The sequence below is a fragment of the Dromiciops gliroides genome, chromosome 1, assembly GCF_019393635.1.
Source record: "Dromiciops gliroides isolate mDroGli1 chromosome 1, mDroGli1.pri, whole genome shotgun sequence".
Taxonomy (NCBI): Eukaryota; Metazoa; Chordata; class Mammalia; order Microbiotheria; family Microbiotheriidae; genus Dromiciops; species Dromiciops gliroides.
In genome coordinates this window covers 632,037,111-632,058,943 of record NC_057861.1, presented here as the reverse complement: position 1 = coordinate 632,058,943, position 21,833 = coordinate 632,037,111, and the positions used below count along the sequence as shown (strand labels likewise).

Here is a 21,833-nt window from a genome sequence, read left to right as displayed (position 1 = left end):
TGTGTGTGTGTGTGTGTGTTTGGGGGAGGACCAGACTGGCCAGTATGGGCCCTGTCCTGGGACCACCCCCCTCCCCTCCACACAATCTGCTCAGTTTGGTACAATCCACATTACAGAAATAAGACATAATACTCTCTAGAGAGGAGCCCAGGGGGACCAAGGGCTGTAGTGCTAAATGGATCCGACTGCAGTGGAGACATTGAGTATCCTTCTTCTTCCAGAGGGGTGGGCCTAGTAGTAGTGGGAAGGATTGAAGTTAGACAACCAAGAAAAAATTCCCGATGCTGAGTGCTACAGGACATAGGGAGGTTGTCCAGACTCATTTCTCAGAGAGGAATTTCTCTTCTCAAACAGAATCATTTCCCCTCGGTTACCCAGGACAAGGAGGCTTGCTCCTGCTTGAGGGCAGAGCAGTGCCTGGGCCCAGGCTGGGTCCCAGGGCCCTGCTAGCTCAGTTCCTTGTCTCCTCGCCCGGAGGTGGAGAGGTTACATAACGCCCGGATGGGCTGGCTCTCTCTGAAGACATTTTCATGATTAATTTGAGGCTCTGGCGGCCCTTCCCCTGTAATAATATTTTAAACATGACTTTTCCACAACCGGCTGCCAGCATGAGGCGTCGGCCCCTGGTGGCTGTAAACTCTCACGTCCAGGATGGTTTGCTCTCCAGTTACCACATGTGTCTGGAATGTGCAGATGTTTCCTTTGGGGGATTCAGTGGCCAATCAGCTCCAGGCCACCCCCAGCCCCCCACCAAGGAGGGGATGGCTCCCTCCACTATAGGACTTGATTCACAAAAACCCAAACACACACGCATGTACTCACATACATCAGAGATCCATAGAAAGGTGGGGCTGGGAGGAACCTTGGAGATCATCGTTTCTCTCATTTCATAGATGGGGAAACTGAGGCGGGAGTGAGAGAAAGTGATTTGCTTAGAGTCACACAGATAAGGGCTGCTGGATGGTGCAGTGGATAGAGTACTGGACCTGGAGTCAGGAAGACTCATTTCCATGAGTTCAAAGCCAGCTTCAGACACTTACAAGCTGTGTGAGCCTGGACAAGTCACTTAACCCTCTTTGCCTCAGTTTCTTCATCTGTAAAATGAGGTAGAGAAAGAAATGGCAAACCTTTTCAGTATCTTTGTCATGCAAACCCCAAATGGGATCACAAAGGGAGTAGGACACGACTGAACAGCAGCACACAAATAATGAGTGGGAGAGAAAGGATCTGAAACCTGTCCTCCTCACTGCCTATCCAGTATTCTCTCCCTAAAGAACTGTCTCTAGTCACATATGCTCATCATCACCCATTCACTCACACTCATACATAAATACAGACACTGAAGAAGCCACCCAAACTCTGGAGCAGGGAGAAGAACAGGGTGAGGCACCTAAGGTGCCTGTTCCCCTGCCCCTTTGCCAACTCTGCTGTGGGCTCCCGTCCTTGGAGCCCTGGTGGCTCCCCTGACCTTTCGAAGCTCACTAGGTCATTACATAGTCGTTCCATCTCTATATCCCTTCACTTAAGAGTAGGAAAAACAGACACAACAGAGTCAGAAGCAGCATCAGGACTGTGAGCTCTTGGATCATTTGGCAGCAGCCTGGGTGGGGCGGGTAAAGGTCTGGGGTCTCTCCCCACCTAAAGGCTTATCGTTTGTCATCCTCTTCACAGGAGCAACCCAGAAGCAAAAAGGCCCTGATTCTACCTTTTCTTAGTGCCTTTCGTATGTACAAGTTTTGGTCCAGCTGCCAATCAAAAGATTTTTCTTGGTGTTGCTGTAAGTGGACAGGAAATAGGCTTAGTATACCTTAGTATATACCTGCACATATTCTGAAATAGAAGGAAGAGTCCTTCATGATCCATACTTAGCATTGGACTCCCCAGACATCCATGTTTGTATGCTCCTGGGCCCTCATTGGCCAATCCCCCTGTTTAGAGAGTACGGCATCACTGTTGTTTACTCAGAGGATTCACTGACACAAAATAGGTACGGTCTTTATAGGTGCCAGTAGGTTCCAGGGCAGGGAGACTTCTAAACCTGTCCCTACAGAGAGTTGGGCCTGGGACTCCATTCTCCCCAGTCAAATTGAGTCAACAAACATTTATTAAGTGCCTTCTATGTGCCAGACACTGCTCCAAGCTCTGAGGATACAAAGAAAGGCAGAAACAGTCAGAAACAGTTCTTGTCCTCAGGGAACTTACAAAATAATAGGGAATCTCAGTTCCAGGGATGGCAAAGGGAGAAGTAGATGCTAGTGGACATTGAGCAGAAAAGGGCCTACTGCCACCCACATGGGAAATAGGTACAATGGTGAGTGGAGGCCATTTTGTTCTCTCAGACACTGGGAAGAGTGGGTATGCTTTGATTCATGTTTTTTTTTTAAGTAATAAACATTTTTATTTATAGTTTTGGGTTCCAATTTTTATCCCTCCCTCCCTCCCCTCACCCCTATGGGTGAGGTAAGCAATCAGATATGGGTTATATATGTACAATTATGTAAAACATTACCAAATTAGTAATTTTATTCAAGAAAACTTGAATAAGAGAAAAAAACGAAAGTGAAAACCATCATGTTTCAGTCTGTGTTCCATCAATATCAGTTCTTTCTTTGGAGGTGGATAGTATGTTTTATCAATAGTCCTTTGGGATTGTCTTGGATCATTGTTTGTTGAGAATAGTTGTCATTCACAATTCTTCATCAAACATTATTGCTGTCTCTGTGTACAATGTTCTCTTGCTTCTGCTCATTTCATTATACATCAATTCATACAAGTCTTTCCAGGCCTTTCTGAAGTCATCCTGCTTGTCATTTCTTATAACACAATAATATTCCATCACCATCATATACCACAGTTTGTTTAGCCATTCCCCAATTGATGAGCATTCCTTTGATTTCCAGTTCTTAGCCACCACAAAAAGAACTGCTATAAATATTTTTGTACAAATAGGTCTTTTTCTCTTTTGGGGGATGTCTTCGGGATATAAACCTAGCAGTGGTATTGCTGGATCAAAGGGTATGCACAATTCTATAGCCCTTTGGGCATAGTTCCAAATTGCTCTCCGGAATGGTTGGCTCTTTCCACAACTCCACCAACACTGGTATCCCAGCTTTCCCACATCCCCCTCCAACATCCAATATTTTCTGTTTTTGTTATATTTGCCACTCCTACATGTATAAGGGGTATGCTTTGATTCTTGTAAATCTAATCAAGAGTTTTGCACTAACGAGAGAGGGAAAGCTAAAAACCACAAAGGGGAGCAGACAACATAAGATGACCATAGAATCATCCGATAAATTATAATAATAATAGCTTGGCCTGGAGTCAGGAAGACCTGAGTTTAAATCTGGCCTTAGACACTTACTAGCTGTGTGATCCTGGGCTTGTCACTTAACCCTGTTTGCCTCAGTTTCCTCATCTGTAAAAATGAGCAGAAGAAGGAAATGGTAAACCACTCCAGTATCTTTGCCAAGAAAACCCCAAATGGGGTCACCAAGAGTTGGACACGACTGAAACAAATATAGCACTTTAAGGTTTTCAAGGTACTATATAAAGGATATTTCATTCATTCCTCACAACTCTGTGAGCTAGGTTCTATTATTATATCCATTTTACAGATTAAGAAACTGAGACTGAGGCAAAATCCACAGTAAAACCCATGACTCCAAACTTCTAGGAGTGAAGGAAAAGATGTATGATCCCAGGGCATGTGAAGCCCAAAGTGGTTTAGCTTCCACCAAGAATGGCCTGCAGCTACAGCAGGATCCTCAGGGTGAAAAGTAACCAAGGAGAAATAGAATTGATATTGTCCTATGAGTATATACTACAGACCACCTGAGCAGAAGGAGGTATCCAGTCTAATCCACCTCAATGAGCATAGATTAAGTGCCTGCTATGTGCAAGGTACTAGGCTAGGTGCTATGGGTATAGAGACAAAATGGAATAAATGAAGTTTGGAGGAACTAGACAAAATTTGGGAAACATCACAAGACTGGCACAGAGACACGACAGAGTAGGGGTGGGGGGGATTTCAGTTATGTGGGCATCTGTTGGAAGGCTCTCTCTGCCAGAAACAGAGTAGTTTATATATTCTTGGCTTGCCTTAATGATAATTTTATCCTTCCAAAGGTGGAGGATGCAATGAGAGGAACTACTATTCTGGACCTAATTCTCACCAACAAGGAGAAACCTGGGCTGAAGTAGAAACGATAGTAACCTTTCTGTAGCACAGGGGAGGGAAGAGGAAAGTTACCATTTCTATTTAGGAATTCTTGATAGAGAAGACAAAAGCTGAGGATAGTCTGCCAAACTAGGTTTGGGGAGTGAGGATTTCAAAGGGTTTCCAAGGAAGATTAGGTAGGATCCCATGGCTTCAAATTCGGGAGGTTAAGTCAGACTAGGAAGGCTGAGAATCTCTCAGGAATGAAATTCTGAAGACTCAAACAAACAAACAAACAAAAGAAAGACCATTGAGGAGAAAAGAAGGAGCTGCCTAAAGATCAGATGGATGTGAATGAAATAGAAATTCGTGGACCAACTCAGATCTTTAAAAAGACGTGTAGAAGACAGAAGCAGAGTCAGGTAACAGAGATAGAATACAAAATCAGGACATGGTCTTTTAATTATAGTGTCAGGAATGGTAAAACTTGGAATGATCTGAGGCTTATGATGAATGCTAAAGGGAACAAAAAGGGCAAGGTTATTTTTAGGTATGTTGAGGAAAAGTATAGATCAAAGAAAGCATAGTATTATTGCTTCTTACACAGAAGGCTGGTGAGAAGCCTGAACTCCTATTTCCCTTGTTTCCTCTGTCAAGGAGAATGATCCTTGGATGAAAAAGGGCAGAATAAAAATGGCTAATATTGGGAAGTGAAGTCAGTTTCCCCTGATGAGTTCAAGTCAACAATCTTGAATAGACCAAATTCCAGAATACTGAATAAAACAGGCAGATGTGATTGTTGATCTTGGAAAGATTGTGGAAAATGAAAAGGGGAAGGCAAATCCTATTCTGATTTTATGCCCTTCTCTACCTCCAAAAAATATTGTTATTAGGGAAAGGAACAGGATTTGTGATTTTATTGGTAAAGGGAATTTTCAGATGAGGAAACTTTCTACCTATGCAGGTCAGCACCTTCCCTAATATTTAAGAGTTTAGAGCACTCACACTCACTAATCTATATATAAAGATCCCTGCAGCCTATATTGACTTAATTTTAAAATATATTATCTTTATTTTATTGTATTTTTATTTGTTTTGCTAAATATTTCTCAATTTGGGGGGGGGAAGTGAATGTTATGTGACTTGCCCAGGGTCACACAGCTAGTATCAAGTGTCTGAGATCAGATTTGAATTCAGGTCCATCCTGAATCCAGGGCCAGTGCTTTATCCACTGCACCACCTAGCTACCCCTCGATTACATTTTAATCTGGTTCAGGTGTCAGTTGGAGTGTGGCTGGCCCAGTGTTTGAGCCTTCTGGTTTTGGAGAATTGCCTACAGCGGTGTTAACTGAAAGGTTAGGTGATTTGCCAGTCTCCCATCTAGTTTGCATCAAAGGTGAGACCTGAACTCAGGCCTTTCTAGCTCTGAGGCCAGCTTTCTGTCCACTACATGATGGTTGTTGCTGTTGCTATTATAATTATCACCATATTTTGGGAAGGATGTTGTCAAAGTAGGGAGCATCTAATGTTAGTCATGAATATTTATTAAGGTTCTACCACATGCCAAGGTTCTCTGCTAAGGCCTGGTCATACAAAGAAAGCCAATAGACAGTCTCTGCCTTCAAGGAGCTCACAGTCTAATGGGGGAGATAACATGCAAGTAATGATGTACAAATACAACATAAAGGATAAATTAGAGTTAATCAGTAGAGAAAGGGCACTAAAATTAAGGGGGAGTCAGGAAGGGTTTTCTGTAGAAAGTGAGATTTTAGCCAGGACTTGAAAAAAGCCAAGAGGAAGAGATGGGGAAAGAGGGAGAGAAATTCATGCATGAGGGAAAGCCAGGGGAAATGCCTGAATTTGGGAGATAGAGTGTCTTGTTTGACACGTTGGCTGTAATAAGGCCAGTGTGACTGGATCACAGAGGAGGTGGATGAGGAGGACCCAGGGGGTAAGAAGCCTGGAAAGACAGGACAGGGGAGATCAGATTATGAGAAAGACTTTAAACTTCAAACAGAGGATATTATGTTTGCTCCCAGAAGTGATAGGGAGCCACTGGAGGAAAGGGGGTGACATGGTCAGACCTATATCAGTATAGGAAGATCACTTTGGCAGCTGAGTGGGGGATGGACTGGAATGGGGAGAGATTTGTGGCAGAGAGATCCAAACCAGCAGGCTTTTGCAGTAGCCCCGGTGTGTGAAGTGATAAAGGCCAGGTTGGTGGTAGTGTCATAGGGGAGAGAAGGAGACATATTCAAAAGATGTTATGAAGCTAAAACTGACCAGCATGGGCAACAAATTGGATAGAAGGGGTGAGACAGCTTCAAGAATCAAGGATGACACCTAGGTTGTTAGCCTGGGTGACTCAACAGTAACAGAGAAGTTAGGAAGAGGGAAGGATTTGGGGGGAAATATAATGAGTTCTCATTTGGACATGTTGGGTTTAAAATAGCTATGGGACATCCAGTTCAAGATGTCCAATAAGCAGTGGGAGAAGTGAGACTGGAGATTAGGGATAGATAAATAGATGTGAGAATTATCAGCATAGGATGGTCATTAAATCCATGAGAGCTGATGAGATCTTGGAGTGAAAAATAGTAGAGAGGGAGAAGAGAAGGTGGCCCAGGACAGAGCTATGTGGGATACCCAACAGTCAGTAGGCATGACCTAGATGAAGATGCAGCAGTAGAGACTGAAAAGGAGCAGCCAGATAGGTAGGAGGAGAAAGTAATAGAAACTTAGAGAGAAGAATATGTCAAGGAGAAGTGGGTGTTCTAAAGGGTTGAAGGCCAAGAGAGGTCAAAATGGATAGAGATTGAGAAGAGACGATTAGATTCGGCAGTTAAGAAATCGCTAGTAATTTGGGTGGCTTAGTGGATAGAGCACCTCACCTGGAGTCAGGAAGACCCAAGTTCAAACCCAATCTCAGATACTTACTAGCCATATGACCCTGGGCAAGTCACTTAACCCTGTTTGCCTTAATCCACTGGAGAAGAAAATGGCAGACCACTCCAGTATCTTTGCCAAGAAACTCCCATGGACATGGGTCACAAAAAGTAAGACATAACTGAAAAACAAGTAACTTTGAAGAGAGCAGTTCCAAGGAATGGTAAGGTTGAAAGCAATTATCTCATTGGACCTTTACAACTTGGTGCTATGATTATCCCCATTTTATATGTAGAGTTAAGAAGAGAGTGAGGGGAAAGGAGGCACCTAGGGTACCTATGTTTTCCTCAAGGAAGGGGCTGAGATTGTGAGGAGAGACTGAGTCATGGTGAGTCAAGTAAAGAAATTAGAGATATTTAGCCCGGGGAAGAGAGGGCTTGGTGAGATGAGAATTGAGAAGCTGTCACATAGAAGATTAGATTTGTTCTGTTTGGCCCCAAGGGAAATTAGAAACAATGAGTGAAAGCTGAAAAGTGGCAAGTTTCCCTTCCTGTAAGGAAAACCTTCCTACCAATTAGAGCCTATAAAATGAAACTTCCTACCAATTAGAGCTGTATAAAATGATATATGTACTTTGCAAACCCTAAAGTCCTGTAGAGAGGTAGCTAGTTAGTACAGTAGGAAGAAGACTGGACTTAAGAGTGAGGAAGACTTTTGTTCTGTTTCTTCTTTCACAACATGACTAATACGGAACTATGTTTAATGTAATTGTACATAGAAAACTTCTATCAGATTGCTTTCTGTAATTGGGGAGGGGGGAGGGAAGGGAGGGAAGGGGAAGGAAAAAATTTGGAACTAAAAAGCTTATGAAAACAAATGTCAAAAACTATCTTTACATGTAACTGGAAAATAAAATACTTTTATGATGTAAAAAAAAAAAAAAAGACTGAGGGAGACCCTAGTTCAGATTTTGTCTCATGTTTGTTTCTTTCCTTCCTCAGATACTTACTGGCAGTGTGACCCTGAGGAAGTTACTTAATCTCTCAAAGGCTCAGTTTCTTTATCTGCAAAAAAGGGATAATAAATAAAACCTTCCTCCCAGGGTTGTTATGAGAATCACCTGAGATCATGTGTGTAAAGTGCTTTCCAAAACTTAAAGCACTACATAAGCATTTGGGCATTATTATATACGTTAGCTATGATTATTATTATTATTATGGAGCTGCCTAAATTTACTTATTTAGGGCTGCCTCAGGAGGTATTGGGTTCTCCTTTGCTGGAACTCACCAAGAAACAGTTGGAAGACCAGTTATCGGTGATGTTATAGAGGCAGTTTTGGGTCAGGGATAGGTTGGGCTAGATGTCCTCTTAGGTTACCTTCAGCTTAAAGATTCTGGGAGTCATTAACTCCAGAGGAAGTGGGGGGGTGGGGCAGTAAGGAATACATTGGGATGGGGGGGGGTGTCTTCTTTGTTTTTTTGTTTGTTTGTTTTGGTGGGGCAATGAGGGTTAAGTGACTTACCCAGGGTCACACAGCTAGTAAGTGTCAAGTATCTGAGGCCGGATTTGAACTCAGGTACTCCTGAATCCAGGGCCGGTGCTTTAACCACTGCACCACCTAGCTGCCCTGGGGGGGGGGTGTCTTCTTAATCATATCTATTATTTGGAGCATGCTGTAGAATGTTATGTAGGATCATAAATGAGAGACTCTTGCCCTCCAGGAGTCTATAGTCTAGTAAAACAGATTAGGCATGCACACCAGTGATTATGATGCAGAACAGAATGTAATCTGGTCCCCTGAAGGTGTTATCATTTTAGGTGGGTCTGAAGGATAGGTGAGAGACTAATAGGCAGACATCGGGGCTACCTAATCCAAAGTCCCTTCTAGCTCCCAGTCCTTGATGCAGTGATCTCTCTCTCTCTCTCTGCTTCTTATGGAGGAGGGCAATTTTAAAGGATGCCAGGAGCCTTCTCCCAAATCAGAGGGACCCCGAGGTCCTGACTCTTCAGAGTTGGCCTTTGAGTGAAGTTAGGGATATGAAGTCCTCTGAGGTTCTGGCAGCCCCTCTGCCCAGTCACATTGCCCCTTTGGCTCTCATCATAGCCCCAGGTGTTGTGAGAGAAAGAAACAGTTCAGTAGGCAGAGTTACATGGTCTTGAATCTCCCACCCACAGACAACTCATGATATGTTGGTACCTTGGTTCCACACTGGATGACATGGGCTCCCTTCCCCACCTCACCCAACGGGCTTGGGGAAACCTGAAGAAATTGCCTAGAAGTAGCGGCTAGCTTTTTCGACGTCAGGCTGTGGCCCTTTCTCCGGTCACTGACCATGGTTGAGAGCCGAGGGCTCTGTGCCTTCTTCTTCCCTTGTTCCTGCTGCCAGCCGGAGTTGGGGCGCCTGCCTGTCCAGGCTAACTCCAGCAGGAAGCCACACCCCAAACCAGAGCCAAGCCCCAAACAACTCCCCTGCCAGGCCCCCACCTCTGCTGTTCCACATTTCCCAGTTTGGTCACCTCTGGCCCAGATCTTGAGGGCCCCACAGCCTAAGCCTGGCGATACCGAGATGCAATAAAGAAATTCGAGGCCCTTGTGAGCTGTTAGGTTGAGGGGAAAACCCAGTCGTCTTTTCTTGGGATCATAATTCCCTCTCCTCCATGGTTTGAGAGAGAGACAAGATGGTACACTAGAAAGTACACTTGTTCAGATCCCATAGCTTCTAACTTCTTGTGTGAGCTTGGGCAAATGGCTTACCCTGTCTGGGTCTCACTTTCCTCATCTGTAAAATGGTCCCTTCTGGCTCAGATCCCATGGTCCTGTGACCACTTAGCTAGTGGCCCCTTGAAGGGGACCATACTTGCAGAGTCCAGGCTTCAGTTGGGCAGTTTTGCCCACCCCTTCCTGATTAGTAGAAGCTTAGTGGGAATTTCTTGTTTGTTTTTTTGTTTTGCAGGGCAATGGGGGTTAAGTGACTTGCCCCGGGTCACACAGCTAGTAAATGTCAAGTGTCTGAGGCCGGATCCGAACTCAGGTCCTCCTGAATCCAGGGCCAGTGCTTAGCCACCTAGCTGCCCCCAGTGGGAATTTTTAAACTGCTAAGTAGGTTCCAACCAGAGAGCATCTGTGGGTCTGGTACATTCTGGGCATTCTGGGAGGAGGGAAGTCATCCTGCTAGGATGAGAGAGGGACCTTAGGAATAATGATGAAAACTTTAAGGTTCCATTGGAATACTGGGCTTCTCCATTGGCTCCGCTGCATTGAATGTAGGACTCAAGTATTTTGAGATTATAGAAAAGAGCCCAAGTCTTGTGTTAATTTTCCCCAGAGAAGACCAACCCTTCCTGCTTATGATGTGGACTGACAAAATTGCAATTTTATTGGGGCCTCTCTGGGGAGCAAACAGGTATGCCTGAGGCCAGCTCTTGGAAGGGGAGGGGGGATACCTCAATCCTTGACTAGAGAAGCTCTGAAATTCTTATATCCTCTTAGGAGGTCTTATCTCCTCATTTAACCAATGCGGAAACTGAGGCTGAGTGTGGGAAATGGATTTGTTGGAACCTCAGGGACCTTACCATACTTGTCTTTAAAATGGGTTTATGGAGATGTTGCTCCCTGCCCCTCCACCCCCACCACCACCACCACCATGGTTGTCAGTAATGAAAAGCCCCACTTGGCAAAAGAATTTTTCCAGGAGTAAATCTATAAAGTGCCGGACTGGAAGGGAACTAGGTGGACACGAATTCTGTTCCCGACTGAGTGTTCCCTCAGGGATTGTTTCTGATGGTTGGTTCTGCAGCAGCATGGCTCAAGGAACCCCTTACCAAACACAAGGTACTCTTGAGAGTATTGGACTGTGAAGTTGATAACTCTGGACTAAATGGTGTCTAAGGTCCCTTTTATCTCTAAATCTCTGAATCTGTAAGTCAGGAAGACCTGTGTTCCAGTCCCTCCCATGACACACTTTGATCCTGAGCAAGTGACTTGGTCTCTCAGTGTCTCAGGTAACTCTCTAAGTTGCAGAGCAGTCATAGATGATAATTGCAATGTAAAGGGCATTTATTTCTTCACCAGGAATTCCCTACTCAATGAAATCACAGATTCTGTTCAAAACAAAGCAAAACAAAAAACAAAGTAATTGTTATGAATGAGTGCAAACTAAGTTCTGGGTTCCAAATGCAACTCTACCATTTTTAAGCAGGCTGTGTGTGACTTTCAGTAAACCAGTACTTCTGTTTCCTCATCTGTGAAATGAGAGTGTTGGTGCATGACAGCAGAAACAGTCTGTGATTCTGTAAAGCCATAATTATAATCAAAGAGTGTGAAGGATATGACGGGAATGGGTAATCAAAGAAGGCTTCCTGGAGGAAGACTTTATTTGTTTTGTGTGGTTTTTTTTGGGGGGGGGCAATGAGGGCTAAGTGACTTGCCCAGGGTCACACAGCTAGTAAGTGTAAAGTGTCTGAGGCCGGATTTGAACTCAGGTCCTCCTGAATCCAGGGCTGGTGCTTTATTCACTGAGCCACCTAGCTGCCCCTTGGAGGAAGACTTTAAAGGCAAGGAAGAATGTGGATTGATGAAAAATCAATCTCCTCAACCTTTTATGGGACAGGACATGGGCCCCACTGCCCTCACCAAGCCAGGCTCAGATATCAGAAACATGAAGAGAGAATGTCCAGGAACCTATAACTAGGAGTGTGCTGGTAAACATTTAACAACCAGTTCTCCAGGGTGGGGGGAGTAAGTCTGTAAAACACATTTTGAAGTTTAATCTGAATTATTAACATTTTCTCCATCACTTTCCTAAGTCTAGACAATTTGCAAAACAATAAATCAAGCCCTGATTTGTAGCATTTGTGAAAGTTTTCTTGGGAGCTGGTTTGAGCTGGCTCCAGCACACTCCTACCTATAACCCATCTAGAACTGAAGCTGAAAATTCTCTGCCAGGGATGGGCTGGCAGTGCCATGTGTTCTGACCTCTGGTCAGTGCTCTGGAAATTCATAATTAAACCTTGAGCAGGGAGAAAGTGGGCTCTTTCCTTAGAGGATAACACTGTTCTGACCAAAGCACCTGCCTTTTCCCTAGAGAAGAGGAGTGTATGAAAGGGGGACGGTGAGGCTGCCACTGGGGCAACACATATCATTCCCAGCTATTCCTCCATGACCTGTCATTATTGGAAGGAGTCGGATAGCAGAAGATGATGGCCAAACATGACCAGAGAGGGAGGTCTGTCCTCCCCTCATTCCAGGCCATCCCTCTCTACTCTTTCCCTTGCTTCCTATATAAAACCCACCAGGAGCTCATTTCAAGCAGAGAGCTCATCATTTTGGGGATACTCATATCCCCAATGCCCACCGCAGTGCTTCACTCATAGTAAACACTTAATAAATACTTGGTGATTACTTGACTGATTGATTCCCACACTCAAGGTCTGGGTGATTAACTGGTTAACCTGCCTGTTAGTGGGTGGGGCATTTGGGTCCTTGGTTCATCCCCACCAGGCTCTGGCTTGGCCACAGGAGGCTGAGGGTGGTCCTACTTCTGATTTCCTAGCAGGGCCTGGCCCAGGTCGAGGAGGAAGGGAGAGGGGAAGTGTAGGCTAGGGGTTGAGCGGAATGAGGTTTTGAGGAGGGGTAAGGCGCTCATTGGGGGAGGTATGTAGGATTACCACAGACTGGGTTATCCTTATAAGTGTGAAGACTGCTGGAGGGAAGACCCTTCAGAGCCATTCGGGTTGCTTTTAGAACCTGGACAGACTGGAGTGGGGTCCCAGTGTCCCTGGGAGTTGCTGTAGGGGCCAGGAGTGCTGGGGCTGCTGCTGCGCTAACTGCTAAGTCGGCTTCGTTTTCATGGGATGCAGTCAGTTTGGAGACTTTGCTGATTTTATTTTTGTAGCATCGTAGTATAAGGCTCTCCCCCCCCCCCCCCCGCCTTTTCCTGTCTCTGCGATTCCAAAGAACATATAATGTTAACCAGAATATGGGGGAGGGGGGCGGAGGGAGCAGGGAGAGGGAGGGGTGGCCAGTGTGCTGCCAAGGCTGATGTCATGTTCCCATGACGTTACCTTGGGGCCGATTGGGCTGCGCTTTGTGGAGGCGGGAGAGAGTGGAGTGGAGGGAGGGCTGCGGAGAGACGAGGACTGGCTGCCTGTTGCCTGGCCCTTCGGGACCTTGGCGTTCCCCCAGAACAGTGATGGGAAAAGCAGCTTGAGACATGGAAAATTGTCCATGCACAGCAGAGGCGTCTGGCTGAGTTTGGGATTAGTTCTGGGTGCAGACTGGCTCCCAAAGTGCCACCGAGAAAAGGAGCCCAGGGAGGGGGGACTTCGGGGAGGGGGCCGAGGAGCAGACCGGGGCGGGGGCAGGGGTGTGTGTGTGTGTGCAGGGTGGGAGGGGGAGTCTCAGGGTCCGCACCCCGCGTCCTTTCCCCTTCTTTCGGTCCCAGGCCAACTGTAGCTGGAGATCCATGGGCAGGGTCCTCGTAGTCGGGCGTCCCCAGTAACTCAGCCTTTCCCCAGGGACCTGGAAGGAAGCCTAGGATCCCCCTTCTGTCTCTCTCTCTTCCCCACTGCGCTCCCCATCTCCACACCGTCTGCCAGACCCCTGCCTCATTGGGCCCCTCCCTCATTCGTTTGAGTTTGTGGTCCACACAAAACACACTGGGAGAGGCCAGCTCGGGGGATGAGCAAAGCCTGCTGCCGGCTGGCTGTTTGGAGACAGTGCCTCTTACCAGCGAGCTGGGATAGTCCTGCAAATAGAGACATGGCAAATAGAGACCACACCTGTAACTTCATTAGTCCAAGGAACTCTCTCCACTAGTACCCGTCTGAGATAACGTTTGTAAAGTGCCTAGCGCAGTTCCTGGCACATAGTAGGTGTTTAGTAAATGCTTCTTATCTAGAATGATGTTAGGAGACTAAAATAGAAACAGGGGCCAGCCACTAAGCCCTAGTAAGTATCTCTGCTGGCCGCATATCCACTTGGTAAACCACAAGTTAACATTGTTGTTCAGTTGTTTCAGTCCCGTTCTTCTCTTCCTGATTACATTTGGAGTTTTCTTGGCAAAGATACTAGAGTGGTTTATCATTTCACTCTCCAGCTCATTTTTACAGATGAGAAAACTGAGGCAAACCTGGTTAAGTGATTTGCCCAGCATTACACAGCTAGCTACAAAGTGTCTGAGGCCAAATTTGAACTCAGGAAGATGAGTCTTCCTGACTACAGGCGAGGCTCTCTATCCACTGTGCCACCTAGCTGCCCATACATTATATTCTATTCTCTTTTTATTTATTTTGTTAAATAATTTTCTCAATTGCATTAAAAAAAGCTATCCAAAGTCACAGAGGTTGGAAATAGAAGATTCATGCCCTGTAGCAAGCAGGCCAGTTTGACTGGAATTCAGTGTGCATGATGGAGAGGGAATAATGTGAAATATATCTGGAAAGGTAGGATGGAGCCAGATGGAATAGGTCTTGAAATACCAAACAGAGGAATTTAAATTTTATCCTAAAGGTAATGTGGAGCCATGGAAGATTCATGAGCATGGGAGTGACATAGTTTTAGGAGTTTAAGGAGGATTATTTTAGCAGTTGTGTGGAGGATGGTTCAAAAAGGGGATGGATTGAAAACAAAAGACCTAGTTAAGAGACTTTTGCAGGAGTCTAAGGGGGAGGGAATGAGGACTTGAACTAGAAGGGAACATATGTGAGAGGTGCTGTAGAGCTAGAATCAACAAGATTTGGCAAATGATTGAATGAATATGGGTGGGAGAAGGAAGAGTCAAGGATGACTCCAAGGTTATAAACCTGGGTGATTGGAAAGATGTTCACGTTCTTGACAGAAACAGGGAAGTGAAGAGGAGGGGGGGGGTTATAGGGAAATGACATGTCCAGCATGCAAAATGATGTAAGGACAGGAACTCAGGAGAGGGATGAGGGCTGGAGGTGGAATCATCTGCATGGAGATGATAATTGAATCTATGGGAACCAATAGGATCAGGAAGAGGTGAGGAGAGGAGAGGGAGGAGGGGAGAGGAGAGGAGGGAAAGGAAGAAGGAGGAGGAGAGGAGAGGAGAGAGGAAGAAGAGGGACCAGGACTGTTTCAGAGGTACACCCATGCTAGGGATACTAAGAAGAAACATCCTGGCAGTGAAGAGGAGAACCAGAAAAGAGCAGTGTTCAGGAGAAGGGGATGGTCTACAGGGTCAGAAGGAGGGTAAGAAATGAGAAAAATTCTTAGTGAAAGGTGGCTATCTCAGGAAGGTAGACAGCCACCAAATGCATCCGCATAGAAATAATCAGCCATCTCTAGCATGGATATGTAGTACTTCAGAGAGCTTTTATAGATATCTCATTTGACCCTTAAGGGTTAGGAGAGGTGCAGCTAGGTGGTACAGTGGATAGAGCATCAGCCCTGGATTCAGGAGGACTTGAGTTCAAATCCGGCCTCAGACACTTGACACTTACTAGCTGTGTGACCCTGGGCAAGTCGCTTAACCCTCATTGCCCTAAAAAAAAAAAAAAGTCAGGAGAACTGGATTCTGGTCCTGGTTCTGATACTAAATTGTGTGACCCTGAGCAAGACATCTTGCCTTTTCCAGGCCTCAGTTTTCTCTACTGTAAAACTGAAAGGCTTAGATTACATGTAGTAGCATGGGCAGCTAGGTGGCACAGGGCAGCTAGGTGGTTCAGTGGATAAAGCACTGGCCCTGGATTCAGGAGGACCTGAGTTCAAATCCAGCCTCAGACACTTGACATTTACTAGCTGTGTGACCCTGGGCAAGTCACTTAACCCTCATTGCCCCAACCCCCAAAAACAAAAACAAAACAAAACAATAGATGAAGCAGTGTGATGTATTGGCAAGAACACAGTATCTGGAGTCGGATAACCTGAGTTCAAATCCTGACTATTGCCATATGGGTTGTCAAATACAGGATCATTTACTCATCCCTCTGCCTCTCAGTTCCCTTATCTATGAAATGAGTGGTTGGTCTAAGGATCTTTCCCAGTTCTCTTTAGTTCTTTTGCAATTCTGAATCTCAGGATCCCTAGGGTCCCTTCCAGCTCGGAATTTCTATGCTTCTAAATTCAATGCTCTTTTTATTTCCCCAAATTTTATTTTTTTAATTAATAAGCATTCATTTTCTCTCTCTCCCAAGTTCCACCCTTCTCCCCCCGCCACTTCCCCCCAAAAGAAAAGAAAAACAAAACCCTTGTAACAAATATGCCTTCTCAAGCCAAACAAGTTCCCACATGTAGGCTCTTTCCAGTACACCACGCATAAATAAATGGTAGAGCCAAGCCGGTGTCATCAGAGACCCCAGCTTGAGTTGTTGTTCTTGTGTAGACCTTGAATCTGTCCTTGGAGAAAAGTCAGTTGGAGCTTCAGGTTCTGGTTTTGGTCCCTTGGCTTCTAGCTATCTTCTGCCTCTTCTGGGTATGTGGTAAGGGCTGAAAGAGCCTGACTAGATGACTGTTGAACCTCCCCAGAGGGGAGTGCTTGGGGTCAGGGTGGGAGGGGATGAGCACAGTAGGGCTGGCAGAAAGGAAAGTTGAATGCCAGAGAGGTTTAGCGATATATTTAGGTTATCAGTGACAGATTTCTGGGCTCCTGCATCCTGTGCTCTCTGTTTGGACTTGCTGACTGTTTGGCTAGGGAGCAGGCAAATAGGGGGATTTGGTTCTGCTCAGCAGGGAGCTGGCTTCAGTATTTGGCTAAGAGGCCAGTGAAGGCTCTGGCCCTTTAGCAGCAAGATAAACAGAGACTAAGTAACGGGTGACAGGCTGTTGAAATACTCCCCAGATAGCTGGGTCTCCTTTGCCTTACCTAACCCTGCAGTTGATGTTGTGGGCTTCTCCCTGGGTTGTCTTTCAGTGTTTAGTCCACCAAACTGATGGGGAAACTGAGGTCTGGAGACTGTGAGGCTCTCAAACTAGAGCTCCCCTAAAATAGAAAGTAGGGGTGGCCGTGATGTCATCTATGCCTGGATTCTACTTCTTTGACATCACAGAGCATTTTTACAGAAATTGGGCAGTACCCAGTGAGGAAAAGGGCATGGGATTTCATTTGCTATCTTGACTTGAGTGGTGGTGGGCACCAGTACTTGTAGGAGGAGCAGACTGAGCATTGGAGTTACTATGATGTAGTGTCCAGCTTCTGGCATCCATAATAGTTTTTCCAGAAAATAGAATTTTTTTTTATTTTTCAAAAATATTATTTTTAAAGGTATTTTTGGGAGGCCTAAACCAGGAAAACTCATTTTTGCTGAATATGGTACATTTCTCTGGTCTCCCCAAATCGTATGGGGAGGCTGTCCTGGGCATCTGGCAGTCACACCATGTGGGGAGCCAGAAATCCCCCTTCCTGTTTGGTCTGCCTGGGGTGAGGCCCATGGGAAATACTGATCTAGAAAGATTTGGGGACACCCATGAAAAGGACTTGAGGAGGTGTACCAGCTCCTGAGAAAAGGATGAAAGTGCCCCTCTCACCTCGTGCCATGGAGGCTGGTACATCTTGGGATGGAGGTCCCTAATGACTCTTTTCCTAACCTTATGAAGGTTAGGAAGTGGGTGGAGGGGAGGAAAGAATCATTCACAAGCATTTATTAAGTCTCCATGTGCCAGACATCGTATTGGCACCAGGGGATACATAAACAAAGAAAGAAACAATCCCTACTCTTCTAGTCTAATGAGGAAAATTACAAATGCCTACATATCAACCTAAGAAACATAAAGCGAATAAATACAAAGAAATTGAGAAGCAACCTTACCCAGTAGGGAAAAGCCCATAATTGCATTTGAAATTGGGACCCACTCCCATCTTCCAATTCCCATCAAGGTTGTTTTTCTTTAGCTTTCATCTCAGGCTTCCAAAAGCAAGCCCCTCTGACTCTCTGTTCCTGTGTCAGATATCTGAAAATCCATCTCCTTACTCTCCAGTTCCTTATCTGCCGTCTTCTACCTGATAGGTCACAGAATCACAGATTTAGAGATGAGAGGGATCTTAGAGGCCATCTATCCTCCCACCAATTCTCATTTTTTACAGATGTGGAAACAGACCTAGAAAAGTTCAGTGACTTGCCTAAGGTCACACGGGTGACCAAGATTTGAACTTTGGTCCTCTGACTCCAAGTCTGGCCCTCTTTCCAAAGTTCCATGTGACAATCACTATTTGTTTGGTGATTTGGTTCTTTGTGGTTGTTTCTGATGCAAACTCTGTCCTACGATCACAGAATCATCAGGTGGGAAAGTCTTTCCAGAGATCACTTGGTTGGTCCATCCAGGCCCGACTCTTCTCTGGGCTAGGCAGATAAGGCTCTGCCATAGAACAAAAGGTTTCCAAAGAATCAGATTCTACTCTCTCAATCCTGCCAGTGACTTGGAAAGTTCTTCCTTATGTCCAACCTAAATTCCTCATCTTGCCACAAGGTAAACCCATTTCCTCCATTTGTGGCTTCCTGTTCTGTCTACTTGGCTGACAGGTAGGAAACCAAGGGCAAAAAATCCTCCCACCTTCCCTTCTGTCTGCCAGGTATCATCTGAATGCCTTTTCCAAGCCCCAGAGCCTGACTCCCAGCTGGCCGTACCCCAGCTTCACCTTGACGACGACGATGACTCTGCAGACACAAATGGCTAGCTCTAGGTTAGGGGCAGCTGGCCTGACAGCTGGGTTGGAGGAACAATCTGACTTCTGGACAGGGCTATGATGGGCTTTCCATGAGTGGATGGAATTTAATTTAACATCCAGGGTGGGCGAGAGGGGCCCTTTGGTTTGTGTGTGGGGAAGACATAGCCTGTTCCTTCCTGAATATAGCAGAGCCGGGGAAGACAGAAGCATCTAAGATGTCTGTCTTATTCAGGAGTGACTTCTCTGGGGATGTTAGGGTACTTAGGGAGGTTATTGTGTCTCCTAGACTAGAACTTGCTCTCTCTGAAAACTGGCCCAGCTCCCAAAGACTTGCTAAGAAAGCCTGCATCCTCGAATCTGTAACAAAGAATAAGGGGCAGCTAGGTGGCACAGTGGATAAAGCACCGGTCCTGGATTCAGGAGTACCTGAGTTCAAATCTGGCCTCAGACACTTGACACTTACTAGCTGTGTGACCCTGGGCAAGTTACTTAACCCCCATTGCCCTGCATAAAAAACAAGCCAAAACAAACAAACAAACAAAAACAACAAAGAATAAAAAATTAGAGAAGAGGAAAAAAGCATTTTGACTGATTTTACCAATACAGAACAAAAAGACCAGACTTCAGATCCTACCTGTGATGCTTCCTTAGCACCCATGTGACCTTGGACACATTACTGAAGCTCCCTGGGTCTCAGTTGCCTTATCTGTCCAGTGAGGGGATTGAACTACTGCTATCAAAGGTGTCATTCTCATGGCCTGCAAAACTCTTGCCAGTGCGGTTGGGAAATGTTTAACAAAATAAATAGAAATAGAATACAACATAGATAATGCTTGTGGTTTTCTAACTCAACATGCAGCTTGAGTCCAACACCCCTTTGAACTAAATACCCTTTAAGGTCCCTTCCAATGCTAGGTCAATGACCTATTGGTCAGTATATGCAATGTTAAGTCCTTCACTTCTGCAATGGGAGCAGATGAGGGAACTGAAGGAGTGAGGGGAGGAAAGATAGGTAGATAGAGTGCCAAGAGTCAGGAAGAGTAATCTCCTTGAGTTCAAATCTGGCCTCAGACACTAGCTGTGTGACCCTGAGCAAGTCACTTAACCCTGTTTGCCTCAGTTTCCTTATCTGGAAAATGAGTTGGAGAAGGAAATAGCAAACCATTCCAGTATCTCTTCCAAGAAAACCCCAAATGGGGTCATAAAGAGTCAGACGTGACTGGAAAATGACTGAACAACAGCTACCAGGCATCGTGTGAGGTGCTGGTCTCCTGGGGATGGGCCCCAGGGATGCATTGTATTACAATGGAAAAAAGCATTAAACTTGCAATCTCCCGAGGATTCCAAATCCCAGCTCTGCCACTTAGTGCCTACATGACTTTGGACAAGTTGTTCGGCCTTTCTAGTTCTCATTTCCTCATCTGTCAAATGAACTATGTGATCTTTAAAGTCCCTTATAGGTCTAAATCTGTGAACCTATGATCCCTGTTGGCTGTAGGGAAGAAGTTCCTTCTACCTAATCCTCAAATTGGGCTGGGCCCTCTAGGAGGCAATATAGTTTATTGGAAAGAGTTTTGGCATCACGAGATATGGATCCGAATCTCAGCAGAGATACCTGCTATGTGCAAATCACTTAATTGTTCCGATGCTTATAATATCTAGTGTTGTGTTTGGTTGGTTGGGTTTTTTGGACTGCATCTATGATTTCATCAGTATGATAGAAAAGTTCCTGGGGAACTGAAAGGTTAAGTGATGGCGCCCAGGACCACACAACCAGCATGTGTCAGAGGTCCTCCTGGACCTGAGACCAGCCCTCTATCCTCTATGCCTCGACCTCCTTTCAGCTAGAGGTTATTTTTACATCTACCTTGTAGTGCTTTGTACATAAGGTGGGCATTTGTCATTAGGTGTGTCATACCTCCTGTGCCCCCACAGGAATCTGTTCTGTCAGTCACTAAAGGAAGATTTGGGGGAGTGGGATGTTCCTGTGGGCCCTTCTTGAGGAAATGTCCCAGCCTTTTCCAAGTTACCTTTAGTTTACCCTTTTGAATCTGTCTGTCACCTGGGATTTTATCTAATCCTTTTGGGAATCAGTTTATGCCACCCCTGGGATAATCAGTTTTTTCAGCTTGCTTCTTTTTGGGTGATAGGATTAGTTAAAGTGGAAGGAAAAAAGAAAGCAGATAGCCAGAGACCACCCTCCCACAGCCAGTGCACTAGCGATCGTGCGTGCACGCGCATACATACACACACACACACACACACACACACACACACACACACACTTCCCTCTCTCCAATGGCAGGTTGGCCCTGGTCACTGGGGAGAGAAAGTAAATATTTGAGCTCTTTGTTTCCATGGAGACCCAAGACAGCTGTGTCTCTAGGGGAGGAGCCCCCAACTCTTGACCCAGGGAAGACATCTCTTCTCTGAGGGAAATGAGAGTTGTCAGTGAAGCAAAAGAAATGGGACTGGGTTAGACAGTGTAGGCAACTGCAGCATTCAGGGGGCACTTTCTATTTTTACTTTTTATAAATGCACATTTTAAGGCCAAAAATGGAAATGGTATTCGTGTTTATTATGTGCTAGTTGTATATTCTGTCCTAAGTACAGTGAGCTCTCAAACCCTGCAGTGGATAATTTTTAAAGGGTGCAGTTTTCAGTTTTTGAGTGTACAAATGGTCCCAGATGAGTCTGCTAGGCATGGATGCCTCCTCCCTCTGAGGGGTATGTCAGTGTTCCTGGGGCAGAGAAGAGGACATCAAAGTGTGTGTGTGTGTTTGGGGTGGGGGGGGGAGAATCAGGACTTCACTGGGAGCAAAGTGTCTCATTCCGTGGTTTTGTTGCTACCACCTGAGGTCTATTGTCTATAGCAATAGCCTTGCACAGTGGTCCTTCTCATCCTCCCCCTGGAGTGAGTCAGGCAAAGCAACATCCTCAGGCCAGTTGTCACCCTTGTTATGAAAAATCCTTTTCTGGTGAGGATCAATGCAGTCACAAAGTCTATAAAGACCAGGGAAGGAATGGGGCGGGAAAAGGAAAGACAGAATCCATCTCTGCAAAGCTTAGGAGACAAGTCTCACTGAGGTCCCCACACAGATGCCTCTGCATCAAAGCCTGGCCCCTTCCTGCTTCCCTGTAGTTGGCATTCTCTTGGGGACAGG

At 45.5% G+C, this 21,833-nt stretch overlaps 1 protein-coding gene across 1 annotated transcript in view; it reads left to right on the top strand.

Moving 5' to 3' along the window:
- Positions 1-21,833, top strand: part of PKD1 (polycystin 1, transient receptor potential channel interacting) — a 119,790-nt gene that overhangs the window by 40,298 nt on the left and 57,659 nt on the right. The window lies entirely within an intron of this gene.